General features: G+C 38.0%; 1 protein-coding gene across 2 annotated transcripts in view; it reads right to left on the bottom strand.

Moving 5' to 3' along the window:
• Positions 1 to 14,301, bottom strand: part of TAOK1 (TAO kinase 1) — a 151,788-nt gene that overhangs the window by 100,918 nt on the left and 36,569 nt on the right. Inside the window, exon 2 of one of the 2 annotated variants that reach the window (XM_087854652.1) lies at positions 232 to 379. The exons of the other annotated variant lie outside the window; for it this stretch is intronic. The gene's annotated coding sequence lies outside the window, so the exon portion shown is untranslated. The remainder of the gene's footprint in view (positions 1 to 231; positions 380 to 14,301) is intronic. 2 annotated transcript variants of the gene reach the window in all.

Raw genomic sequence — 14,301 nt, 5'->3', positions numbered from 1 at the left:
AGAGATTTCAAATAAATAATCTACACTTCTATGTTAACAATCTAGAGAGGGGCCCCTGGATGGCTCAGTCAGTTAAGTGTCCAACTCTCTTGATCTCAGCTCAGGTCTTGATCTCAGTGTTGTTAGTTCAAGCCCTACATTTGGCTCCACGCTGGGCATGGAGCTTACATTAAAAAAAAAAAAAAAAAAATCGAGTAAGAGAAAAGCAAATAACACCAAAAACAGGGGCACCTGGGTGGCGCAGTTGGTTAAGTGTCAGACTCTTGGTTTCGGCTCAGGTAGTGATCTCAGGATCGTTAAGAGTGAGCCCCGTGTGGAGTTTCATGCTCGGTCCAGAGTCTGCTTGAGATTCTCTCTCCCTCTGCCTCTCCTCACCTCTCTAAAATAAATACATGAATAAATATTTTTAAAAACAAAAACAAAAATAGGGGCACCTGGGTGGCTCAGTCGGTTAAGCGTCAGCTTTTGGCTCAGATCATAATCCCAGGGTCCCAAATGAGCCCCGCATGAGGCTCCTTGCTCAGCAGGGAGCCTGCTTCTCCCTCTCCCTCTGCTCCTTCCTGTCCCTCTGCTCCTCTCTGCCCTGCTCGTGGTCTCTCTTTCTCTCTTTCAAATAAATAAATAAAATCTTTTTAAAAACCCAAAATAAATATAAGAAAGGAGATATTAAAGAAACAGAATAGAAAATAATGAAATTAGAAAACAAAAAGCCAACATAGAAATGTCAAAAAAAACCAAGAGATGGTTCCTTTGGGTAATAAAAAAGCTCAACAAAACTGAAAGACCTCTGCCAAACTAACCAAGGAAAACAAGAACAGACACAAATTAGCAAAAACAGAAATCAAAGGGGAAATATCACTACATATTCTTAGAACACTGAAAGGAGAAGGAATAGCTCTAAATTCCTGATTTAATTCATCATTCTAAACAGACTAAAGAAAAAAAGAAACATATGATCATATCAACAGAGGCAGAAAAGGATTTGACAAATCCAACATTCATTTATGATAAAAATGTTTTTAAAAATTAGGACTAGAAGGGAACATCACTGGGATGCCTGGGTGGCTCAGTCGGTTAAGCGTCTGTCTTTGGCTCAGGTCCTGATCTCAGGGTCCTGGGATCAAGTCCCACACTGGGCTCCTTGGTCAGCAGGGAGCCTGCTTCTCCCTCTGCCTGTTGCTCCATTAACATCATTAACCTGGCTAAGGGTATCTACAAATAACCTACAGCTAACATCATAATGATTAAAGACAAAGACTTCCCTAATGATTATATACTAAGTAAGGATATCTATTCTAATCACTCCTCTTCAACATCATACTAGAAGTTCAGTCCATGCAATAAAGGAAAGAAAAAGAAAAGAAATATGTAATAGAAAGAAAGAAAGAAAGCTCTCTCGTTGCTGACATTACTGTGTACATGAAAAATCCCAAGGAATATACAAAACAGTAAAATAAGAAATATTTAGATATGTCTAAAAATATCTGGATAGAATTTATATAGTAAGAACAATAAATGGGGTGCCTGGCTGGCTCAGAGCATGCAACTTTGATCTCAGGGTCATGAGTTAAAGCCCCACCCTGGCCGTAGAGCTTACTTTAAAAAAAAGAAAAAGAAAAAGAAAACAAAAGGAAGAAAAATTAAATGGAGAGATGTACCGCGTTAATGGACTAAATTACTCAATACTGTTATGAGGTCATTCCTCCCCAAATTGGTCCAAAAATTCATTGAGTCATCGATTCAATACAATCTTAGGCAAAATTCAACAGAATTTTTTTTGTAGATATCAACAAACAGATTCTAAAATGTACATGAAAAGGCAAAGAACCAAATTAGTCAAAACAATTTTTAAAAAGCAGAATAGAGTTGGGGGACTCACACACTGCCAGATTTCAAGACTTAATACCAAGCTACAATAATCAAGATGGTGTAGTGATGATGAAAGGATAGACACATCGTCCAATGAAACAAAACAGAAGTTCAGAAACAGACCCTCACGAATATGGTCAACTGATTTTTGACAAAGGTACAATAGAGAAAAGATCTCTTTTGAAAAATGGCACCACAGTAATTAGACATCCATATGCATGAAAATGAACTTTGCCTCATACCTTAAAATAAACTCAAAATGGTCTACTTACCTCAATGTAAAAAGTTAATACTTTACATAAAACATTTAGAAGACGACACAGGAGAAAATCATTGTAACCCTAGGTTAGTCAAAGAGTTCTTAGATGTAACACCAAAAGTGTAATCCATAAAAAAGGAAAAATTGGTGATGTGGACTTCACCGAAATTAAAAACCTTTACTCTTGCAAATGACACTTTTAAAAGAATAAAGTCAAACCAAAGGCTGCTAAAAAATTATTTTCAAATCATGTATCTGAAAAAGCATTTGTATCTGAAATCTATAAAGAACTCTCAAAACCCAATACTGGGGCACAGTAATGCACACTTAGATGATGAAACAATGAAGAAACTCCCAGAAGTTTTTACTGTAGTAAATGTCAGGATAGTAGTTAGTTTAGGAAAAAGAAAGGGTTGTGATTGGGCTGAGACATAAGGAGGAACATCTAGAATGGCTAGCAAAGTTCCATTTCTTGCCTTAGGTAGTGATTATTACAAAGGAATTTTATTTATAATTCATTAAGCTGTATGTTTGCCAAATTTCTGGATCTGTTTGATTTTACAATAAAAAGAATGAAAACAAAAATTATATATACCGTAGTTTTCACAAAGAAGGCAATACAACAAAGTGGTATAGATAGATTATATTTAGGTAGTTATGGCCAGTATTATGGACAACATTCATAAGTCTATACTTTCCTTATGTTCCAAATTTTCAACAATAATCACATGCTCAACTTCCACAACAAGAAAAAAAGATAAAGAAAAAATATCCGCCACGTGTGCACATTCTTTGGTCTGTTAGAAGACAGAAAAAAATTAAAAATAAAATGAACACAAATAAGAGAACTCCAACGTTAGAAATCCCTGAAATACTCCATTACACTGTTAGGCTAGAGTTTATAGTATCTATTGCATAACTGCTTTTCTGTACATCCTCAAATTCCCAAAAGTAAAGTACTTTATTATAAAATTTAGCACCATCTTGGTTGCCCCGCACCCATTCGGAATATTGCTAAACAGAGTCATCAATGTTAAAACTGACAAAGGCACTTGGATTTGAGTCTTGTCCATTTTAAAAATCTGTCATGAATAAATACAGGAAAAGAAACAGCACAGAGGAGCTTTGACAGCAACCCTAATCATAAACTCCATAATTTCTCCAGTGTGCTAAAAATGAATATTAGGTACATGAATACCCGACACACAAGACTAATACAGCTGTATAAACTACAAGTCAGGTTTAAAAGATATAAATATTTATAATAAGTTCTTAAAGATATTATGAGACTATACATGCAATCTTCTTTAAAAAAAACAAACAGGCTGTTAGGTCACATTGTTTAAATATCTCATCTCTTAGTAGGGAAAAAAATATTACAGTAACTTAAATCCTTCTTACTAAAAGAGAGCAGTAAAATGAAATTAACAATCCTATAAACGGCAAATGCGATCTTCTTTGTTTCTGGTTCCACAAAAAACAGACCAAAGAAGCCTATCATTTATTAGGTTATTTAGGGTTGAATGTAAAAGACATAAACAATTTTTATGGGTGGTACCATTTTGTTCAATCCTAAAACATTTATCTAAGAAAGCCCAATGAAAATCCAATATAATTTATTTTAAAATCTCAGGTCAAATTATGATTTTCAGAATAAAGTAACTATTCCACATTTGTAAAACACAGTCAAATAACTGACAATAACATCAGTCAAAGCAACAGAAAGATGATGGGGGAAGGGTACCGATAATCACAGCATATTCAGTATTATTTGAGGAATGCTCCTTGGATGAAGAGTGATGATGTCATGCTATTCCATCTTTTAAGAACCTTCAGATTTTCACAAAAAGGACATTGTTGGTCTTAAGCAACTGCTTCAATACCATAAAGCCCTTTTCGCTACATCTGTTAATCAGAGGGCTCAGGCTTAGAAAACAGCCAACTCAATCAAACATTCAATCCCTTTAGAGAAAGAAAAATTGTCCCTTTACAGAGTCTAATTGGAACAAGAATACATAGATAAAATGGTAACTGATAAGACTATATAATTAAGGACTTTCTTGAAAAGAATATTACCTTATCTCTCTTTAAAAATTAAAAAAAAAGTAATACACGTATTTGGGGAACAAAACTTTTGAAAGGTAGGAAGGATTCACAAGAAAAAAATAAGTCCCCCAAATACCCCTATTTCTGACATACCCTTGCACAGATTACCTGTGCGTGATGGTTATTAACCCTACAATGGTCTCCAAGTGTTCAAGTGAGAAAGTTACACATCTCTCATTTTAAATCAAAAGCTAGAAATGATTAAGCTAAATGAGGAAGGCACATTGAAAGCAAAGCTAAGAGTGAGAGCTCTTGTGCCAAAAAGCCAAGTTATGAATGCAAAGCAAAAGTTCTTGAAGGAAATTAAAAGTGTTACTCCAGTGAACACATGAGCAGTAAGGAAGGAAAACCACTTTATTGCTGATAGAAAGGTGTTTTGGGGTGGTGGTGGTTGTTTTTTGGTTTTTTGTTTTTGGGTATACTGTTCTTGTTGTTCCTCTTTTTTTTTAAAAGTATAGTTGACACACAATGTTACCTTAGTTTCAGGTGTACAACATAGTGATTCAACAAGTCTATACATTATTCTATGCTCACCACAAGTACAGCTACCATTTGTCACCACAGAAAACTATTACAATACCACTGACTATATTCCCTATGTTGTATCCTCTGTCCCTATGACTTATTCATTCCATAACTGGAAGCCTGTGTCTCCAACTCTGGTTCACCCATTTTGCCCATTCCACCACCCACTCCCCTCTGGCAACTGCCAATTTGTACTCTGTATTTATGGGTTTCTTTCTGCTTTTTGTCAGCTTATTTATTAATTTATCTTTATATTCCACATACGAGTGAAATCATGTTATTTGTCTTTCTCTGACTTATTTCAATTAGCATTATACCCTCTAGATCCATCTATGATGTTGCAAATAACAAGATCTCGTTCTTTTCTATAGCTGAGTAATATACCATTGTATATGTATTGCCACATCTTTATCCATTCATCTGTTGATGGATACTTGGATTGCTTCCATAATCTTGGCTATTGTAAATAATGCTGCAGTAAGCATAGGGATGCACGTCTCTTTTCAAATTAAGTTTTCATTTTCTTTGGCTAAATACCCAGTAGTGGAATTACTGGATCATACGGTATTTCTAGTTTCAACTTTTTGAGAAATTTCCACAGTGGCTGCATCAGTTTTACATTCCCACCAACAGTGTACAAGGGTTCCTTTCTCTCCACGTCCTCACCAACATTTGTTATTTTTTGTCCTCTTCTTCTTTTTTTTTTTTTCAATATTTTTAAGTAATCTCTACACCCAATGTGGGGCTCGAACTCACAACCCCAAGATTGGGGCTCAAACTCATAACCCCAAGATCAAGAGTCACATGCTCCATCAACTGAGCCACCTAGGCACACCAATTTCTTGTCTTTTTAATGCTAGCCTTTCTGATAAGTGTGAGGTGATATCTCACTGTGGTTTTGATATGTATTTCCCTGATGATGAGTAATGTTGAGCATCTTTTCACATGTCTATTGGCCATCTGTATATCTTCCTTGGAAAAATGTCTATTCAGTTTCTCTGTCTATTTTTAAATCAGATTATTTGAGGGTTTTTTTGTGTTGAATTATATAAGTTCTTTATATATTCTGGATACTAACATGATATGGAGAATGTTTTAGTGGTTTGGATAGAAGATCAAAAAAGCCACAACATTCCCTTAAGCAAAGCCTAATCCAGAGCAAGGCCCTAACTCTTTTCAATTGTATGAAGTCTGACAGAGTTGGGGAGGCTGCAGAAGAAATGTCTGAAGCTACCAGAAGTTGGCTCATGTCTAAGAAGGGAAGGTGTCTCTATATCATAAAAGTGCAAGGTGAAGCAGCAAATGCTGATGTAGAAGCTGCAAGTTATTCAGAAGATCTAGCTAAGATAATTAATGAAGGTGGCTACACTAAAAACAACAGATTTTCAATGTTGATTAAACAGCCTTATATCAGAAGAAGATGCCTTCTAGGACTTTCATAGCTAGAGAGGAGAAGTCAATGACTGGATTCAAAGCTTCGAAAGGCTAACTCTCTTGCTAGGGGCGAATGCAGCTGGTGACTATAGGCTGAAGCCAATGCTTACTGACTGTTCTGAAAATCCTAATGCCTTTAAGAAGAATGCTAAATCTACTCTGCCTGTGGTCTATAAATGGAACAAAGCCTGGATGACAGCACATCTGCTTACAACATGGTTTACTGAGTATTTTTAGCCCATTGCTGAGACCTATGGCTCAGAAAAAAAATTCCTTTCAAAATATTACTGCTCATTGACAATGCATCTGGTCACCCAAGTACATGGAGATATACAATGAGATTAATGTTGTTTTCATATCTGCTAATACAACATCCATTCTGCAGCCATGGACCAAAGAGTAATTTCAACTTATGAGTCTTATGATTTGAAAATACAATTTGTAGGGGCGCCCCTGGGTGGCTCTGTCAGTTAAACATTTGACTCTTGGTTTCAGCTCAGGTCGTGATCCATGATCTTGTGGGATCAAGCACTGCATCAGGCTCTGCACTCAGCGGGGAGTCTGCTTCAAGATTCTCTCCCTCTGCCCCTCCCCCACTCATACACTCGCTCTAAAATAAATAAATCTTTAAAAAAATTCAAAACATTTCTAAAGCTATAACTGCCATAGACCCTGATTAGTCTGATGGACCTAGGTAAAGTAAACTGAAAACTTTCTGAAAAGGATTCATCATTGTAGATGCCCTTAAGAACAGCTGTGATGCATGGGAAGAGGTCAAAATACCAACATTAACAGGAGTTTGGAAGAAGTAGATTTGAATCCTCATGAACGACTTTGGGGGGTTCAAGACTTCAGTGGAGGAAGTAATGGCAGATGTTATGAAAATAGCAAGAGAGTTAAAATTAGAAATGGAGCCTGAAGATATAATTAAGTTGCTATAATCACATGATAAAACTTCAACAGGTGAGGAGTTGCTTTTTTTTTTTAAGATTTTATTTATTTATTTATTAAATTTCATACATTAGAGAGAAAGCATGCATGAGCATGAGGTGGGGGGAGGCAGAGAGAGAGGGAACAGACTCCCCATTAAGCAAGGAGCCCAATGCAGGGCTCGATCCCAGGACCCTGAGATCATGACCTAAGCAGAAGGCAGACACCCAACCAACTAAGCCACCCAGGCACCCCTATTTGTTTATTTTGACAGACAGATAGTGAAAAAGAGAGCACAAGCAGGGGGAGCAGCAGGCAGAGGGAGAAGCACGCTCCCTGCAGAGCAAGGAGCCTGATGCGGGACTCAGTCCCAGGACCCTGGGATCATGACCTGAGCCAAAGGCAGAGGCTTAACCAACTGAGCCACTCAGACATCCCGAGGATTTGCTTTCTTATGCCTGAACAAAGAAAGTGGTTTCTTGAGATGGTATCTACTCCCATTGATACTGAGAGAACTGTTGAAATGACAACAAAGGATTTAAAATATTTCACACAGAAATAGCTGATAAAGGAGCAGCAAGGTTTGGCAAAACTGACTCTAATTTTGAAAAATTTCTACTCTGGGTACAATGCTATCAAACAGCATTGCACATAACAGAGAAATCATTTGTGAAAGGAAGAGTCCATCAATGTGGCAAACTTCACTGCTGTCTTACTTTAGGAAAATGTCACAGCTCCCCCAAACCTTCAGCAACCCGTAGCCTGATCAGTTAGCAGCCATCAACATCGAGGCAAGACCTTCCACCAGCAAAAAGATTATGATATACTGAAAGCTCAAATAATGGTTAGCATTTTTTAGCAATAAGATATTTTTAAATTAAAGTATGTACATTTTTAGACATAATACTATTGCACACTTAATAGACTACAATATAGTGTAAACATAACTTGCATATGCACAGGGAAGCCAAAAATTTCATTTGACTCATTTTATTGCAATACTCACTTCACTGTGGGGATCTGGAACCAAGCCCACAATATCTCTAAGGTATGACTGAATAAATGTTAGTATTATTATAGGGAATCACACTAAAATAATCAGGTCATTTAAAAAGTATTTTGTGACATATACAAATTTTCCTGTACACATAAAAACTGTCTCTGGGAAGATGACTGGAAACTGATAGCACTGGTGGCCAGCATCTGAGGAAGGGATGCGAGAGCCTGAGACACAAAAATGACAGGGAGACTTTACACTATTTTGTATTTTTCTAATGGTGAATGTTTTTCCCATTTAAAAACAAATGTTAACTATTAGAATAAGAAAAATTCATTTTCTGGCCATAGCATTTACATGAAACTTACATGAAATCTCATAAAGATTATTTTCTGTCAAAATGGAAATAAATTGCAAAACAATTAACCTGAATTCTTCAAAATATCATGAAAGACAAAAAGACCAGGGAAATGTGCTAGAGGTTAAAGAAGACTAAAGACATACTGATGCAGGAAGCAAAGGCAAAAGAAAAATTAAATTTTGTTACTATAAGCCCACTGACAAGTCCTTGACCCAGGCAGAGTGACATTCCTCTAGAAGTTCAGCTGCCTCAATGTTAATACTTCGCTAAGGGCAAAAGGCAATCTTAGCCCAACCCCCAAGATCCTGTAAGTCTTCTTTAACATACAAAAATTCCTTTGGAAACTTCCTTTACCTCTACCCCCCACCCCAAGATATATGTTGGCAATCCTGTAAGTCTTCTTTAAAACATAAAAATTCCTTTGGAAACTTCCTTTATCTCTACCGCCCCCTCCCAAGATACGTGTTGGCAATCATTCCCCAAGGATGTGGCCCACCAACATACATCTGAAGGGTTTCAAGACTAAGGTTTTATTAGACAGTAATAAACAGCCTTTGCCTAACAATAGCTAGCCATCTCAAGGTCCTGGAAACCGTGCTTCCAAAATTCCTGAGAGACTTATGCTATTCCTAACCCCCTCCCAAATTGAAAGCACATCATCGGCCAGTCCTCATGACCCCAGCTCAGCTCTTTCTGCCCACAGGTCCTGTTTTTGTGCTTTAATAAAACCACCTTTTTAGGGGCACCTAGGTGGCTCAGTCAGTTAAGCATCTGCCTTCAGCTCAGGTCATGATCTTGGGGGTCCTAGGATCGAGCCAAGCTTTGGGGTCCCTGCTCAGGGGGGATTCTGCTTCTCCCCCTCTCTCTGCCCCTCCCCCTGGCTCATGCTCTCTCTCAAATAAAAATCTTTAAAAAAAACAAAAATAAAAACACCTTTTTGCATCGAAGACATCTCAAGAATCCTTTCTTGGCCATCAGCTCCAAACCCCAACATTTCCTACCTTAATATGACAATTAAATGCCATGTGCGGTCCTGAACTATGGGGAAAAAATCCATCTTTAAAAGACATTATTGGGGCACCTGGGTGGCTCAGTCAGTTGAGTGTCTGACTCTTGATTTTGGCTCAGGTCATGATCTCAGTTGTGAAATCAAGCCCTGTGTCCCGCTCCACACTTGGCAGGGAGTCTGGGATTCTCTCGCCCTCTGCTCCTCCCCACCCTCTGTACTCAAGCTTGCATCGCTCTCTCACTCTCTCTCTAATAAATAAATAAATCTTTAAAAAGACATTATTGTGACAATAAAACTGGAATAATCTGAATATACATTGTATATCTGATAAGAGTATTGTATTGTTAAATTTTCTAACTATGGCACTTTTATTGTGTTTAGTGAGACAATGTCCTTGTCTTCAGGCAATACTTGCTTCAGTACTTACAGTCATGTCGGCAATTAACTCAAACACTTCAGAGGATATCAAGTGAGTGTCTATATATTATAGCAATAGTTATATATGTTAACAATTGGTGAATCTTCATAAGGAATACAATGGGTATTCATCATACAAGTAGAGCAACTTTCCAATCAATTTTATATTTCTCAAAATAAAAAGTTAGGAGATAAGGGCAACAAGGCTGGGGTGCCTCCTACAGGTCAAGGCTACCACTATCATGCCAAAGCTGCCCACTCTGGAGGATCCAAAAGCACAGGAGGTAAAAGTTCTGTGCTTAAAGTTGCAGCCCATCACTATGGAGCTCAGTGTGAAAAACCCAACAACGAGTTCATGCTCCAGGAGCTCCTAGTGGCTCAGTCCGTGGAACATATGACTGTGGATCTCAGAGTTTAAGTTTGAACCTCACGTTTGGTGTAGAGATTACTTTAAAATCTTAAAAAAAAAAAAAAAAACCTCATGCTCTGCTGCTGAAAGAGATCTGTGGTGGTGTTTTAAAAAAGGCAAGCTTGTGAACAAGTGTGCTTTGGACTTCTTTGGACAGATGAGGCTTCCAATGTGGAGCCTTTATGGAATAATGGGCCTGCATTAATTATTCCAGCCTGAGATTATTTCTTCATTGTTGCAAACAGCAGGCAAAATCTGAGGACAATGTGTTGGACAAACTGGACTGGGTGCAACCTGACCTGGGAGAGCTGTCAGAGGTCACCAAGGGAAACAGATCGACCCTTACTAGAGTATCTCTGTCACTCAAGACCAAGATCAGAGGCCACTCCCTGAGACAGAAGACCTTAAGCATGCCAAACAGGGAAGCTGCCCTTTTCTCTGAACCACGGAAAGATGGGTCTACCAACCACACTCAGTCACGAACCCAGACAGTTACATAAACTCCCACACAATTTAAACTGACCAATAAGAGTGTTCTTTCTGAGATCATAAACATTAACAAAAAAGTTAATTTATGTGACTTGGCAGTTATTCTATATCATTTCCTGCCATTAAAATGTTTAAAGGACAAAAATAATTAAATTTAAAAAATTTAAAGTTGGGGAAGGGGGAAAACTGGAAACAACCTAAAAGTCCAACAGTTAAATAACTAACTCTCACTGAAAGAATGAGAAAGTATTACTTCCAATTATAATGTAAAACGCAGCAATCTGGGGCACCTGGGTGGTTCAGTTGGTTAAGCATCTGCCTTTGGCTCAGGTCATGATCCCAGGGTACTGGGATCTAGCCCTGAGTCTGCCTCCCTGCTCAGCAAGGTGTCGTCTACTTCTCCCTCTGCCCTCCCCCGCCTCGCCCATGCTTGCACTCGCTCGCTCCCTCTCTGAAATAAAATCTTTAATAAATAAATAAATAAATAAATAAATAAATAAATAAATAAATCGTGGTAATTTTATTGATGATTACTTTCAAACTTTAAAGCAGAAAGGTAGGAAAACTTAAATTTGTTTTGACACTGGCAAAACCCTTATTAGGGGAAAACATCAAAACAAGAACGAACCAACCAATTTTACTTTGAATTCACATAAAGGTAGTGTTTCCTTTTTTTTTTTTTAATTTATTTGAGAGAGAGAGAGTGAGTGCACAAGAGAGGGTAGAGTCAGAGGGAGAAACAGACTCCCCACTGAGCAGGGAGCCCGATGCGGACTCGATCCAGGGACTCCAGGATCATGACCTGAGCCAAAGGCAGTTGCCCAACCAACTGAGCCACCCAAGCACCCCAAGGTGGTATTTCCAAGAGAATATTCAATGAGTACAACTGGAACAAATTTCAGATTGCAGATAGGAATGCCCTCACTATCCTCTCAGTACCCCTCCTCATGGGAAGACATTACTAATCCATCACAGCATTCTTCAAGGTCTAAGTACAGTTCCAGTCCTTATCAGCATTCCTTCATTTCATTAGAACTGAAGTAGAATGCAAAACCTATTTCCCATTTCCAAGTTTTCTACTCCAAAAAAGCTAAGTTAGATTCCCTATACCTTATACATCATATGCCAAAATTAACCAGAGGTAGACGGATGATTTAATCATAAATAAAAACTAGAAAAAATGACTTTAATATTTTCCTTATATCATAAGAACTAAAGATATAGGGGTGCCTGGATAGCTCAGTCAGTTAATACCCAGCTCTTGGTTTCAGCTGGGTTCATGATCTCAGGGTTGTGGGATCAAGCACCGCATGGGCTCAGTGCAGAGCCTGCTTGAGATCCTCTCCCTCTCCCACTGCCCCCACCCCAACTCATGCACTCTTTCTCTAAAATAAATAAAATCTTTAAAAAAAGAACTAAAGATAAAAATAAACCCCAACAAAAAAGAACAGTTAATACCTATGTAAATTTTAAAACATTAAGTTTTCTCAAAACACTGCTGAAAATTAATACAAACTTCAAACTGCTAAAAATATTTTCAAACAGTTTATATGAATATAAAGTCTATTTAAAAAGAGCTCATGCAAATTAAAAAAACCAACAAAATAGGCAATTCTTAAGCAAGGTTACACTATACCAATAAAATCATACCAATACAAACAGATATGAAAACAAATGATTTTTTTTCAGAAATTGAAATTTCAAGGATTTAATAGCCAAACCTAGGACTCTCAAAGGTACATATGCAAAAATGTATGACAGGGATGCCTGGGTGGCTCAGTCAGTTGAGCATCTGACTCTTGGTTCTGGCTTAGGTCATGATCCCTGGGTTGTGGGAATGGAGTCCCAACTCGGGCTCTGTTCTCAGCCTGGAGTCTACTTGAGATTCTCTCCCTCTCCTGTGGCCCCCTCCCCCAGCTTGCACTCACTCTCCTGTGCTCCCTCTCTCAAACAAATAAAATCTTTTTAAAAAAAAGAATGTATGAGAAATAAGAATGTATACTGATTCACATTTCTGGAAAGCAATGTAGGACTAGGCATCAATATAAAAACCCTCCAGTCCTTTGAGTCAACTCTTCCCCTAGGAACTAATAAATAATCATAACGAATATGTTCATAACAGCACTACTTATAAGAGCAAAATGGCTGGAAACAATCTAAAGGTCTATCACTACAGACGTGAGTAAATAAATCCATTTGATGAATTTCTGTAAGCCATTTTAAAAATTCCAGCTTGAAAGAACATTAATGGCATGGGAATGTGGCCACAATAGAAGCTTCAATAAATCGTACAAATGCAATTTTTAAAATATAAATAACATTTATTATATTCTAAGCACTATATTAAGTACATTATATCCAGTATCTAATTTATTCTCTTTTTTTTTTAAGACTTATTTGAGAGAGAGAGAGCAAGAGTGAGAGGGGCAGAAGGAGAGGGAGAGAGAATCTCAAGCAGATTCCTCGCTGAGTGAGGAGCCTGATATGGGGCTTAATCTCACAACACTGAAATCAGGACCTGAGCCAAAAACAAGAGTTTGTTGCCCAACTGACTGTACCACCCAGGTACCCCTTATTTATTTTTTTAAAGATTTTATCAATTTGAGAGAGAGCACGAGCATAGGGAGGAGCAGAGAGAGAGGAACAAGCAGACTCCGTGCTGACCACAGAGCCCAAGGCAACTCTTGATCTCAGGACCCGAGATCATGACCTGAGTGGAAATCAAGAGCCAAATGCTCAACTGACTGAGCCACCCACGCACCCCCTTAATTTATTCTCTTAAAGGCACTATTAAGTAGCTTTCTTAAGTAGAGATGTTATGAGGAATCAGATTTTTCACTTAGTAAAGTACCTGGCACAGAGCAAATAGTAATATTTACTTTCACTATCCCCATATTACAGATTTTGAAACTCAAGATTCACAGAAATTAAGTGATTTGCTAAAATCACATAGCTAAGGGGCGCATGGGTGGCTCAATCTGTTACGCGTCTGCCTTCGGCTCAGGTCATGATCCCAGGGTCCTGGGATTGAGCCCCACATCAGGCTCCCTGCTCAGCAGGGAGTCTGCTTCTCCCTCTCCCTCCCTCTCTCACTTACTGACAAAATCTTTTTTAAAAATCACACAGCTAATAAGTGGAACAAAAATCTGAACCTAGGGGATTTAATTCTAGAATCTCCATTCTTTTTTATTTTTTTTAAGGATTTTATTTATTAAAGAGAGAGTAGGTGGAAGGGCAGAGGGAGAGGGAGAAGCAGACTCCCCACTGAGCAAGGAGCCTGATGTGGGGCTTGATCCCTGGACCCTGGGATCATGACCTGAGCCAAATGCTTAACCGACTAAGCCACCCAGGTACCCCTAGAATCTCCATTCTTAAACTATTATGCTATACAATGCCCATACATTAAAAATACACAGAAGCAATAGTTAAGGAAATACACCAAAAGAGTGATATATCTAGGTGGTAAAATCAGTGATGGCTTTTATCGTTCAAATGT

Source organism: Ursus americanus, chromosome 23, assembly GCF_024610735.1.
Source record: "Ursus americanus isolate L20-20 chromosome 23, mUrsAme1.1.p, whole genome shotgun sequence".
Taxonomy (NCBI): Eukaryota; Metazoa; Chordata; class Mammalia; order Carnivora; family Ursidae; genus Ursus; species Ursus americanus.
Note: the sequence above shows the minus strand (reverse complement) of the source record. Positions and strands in the feature narration are given on the sequence as shown.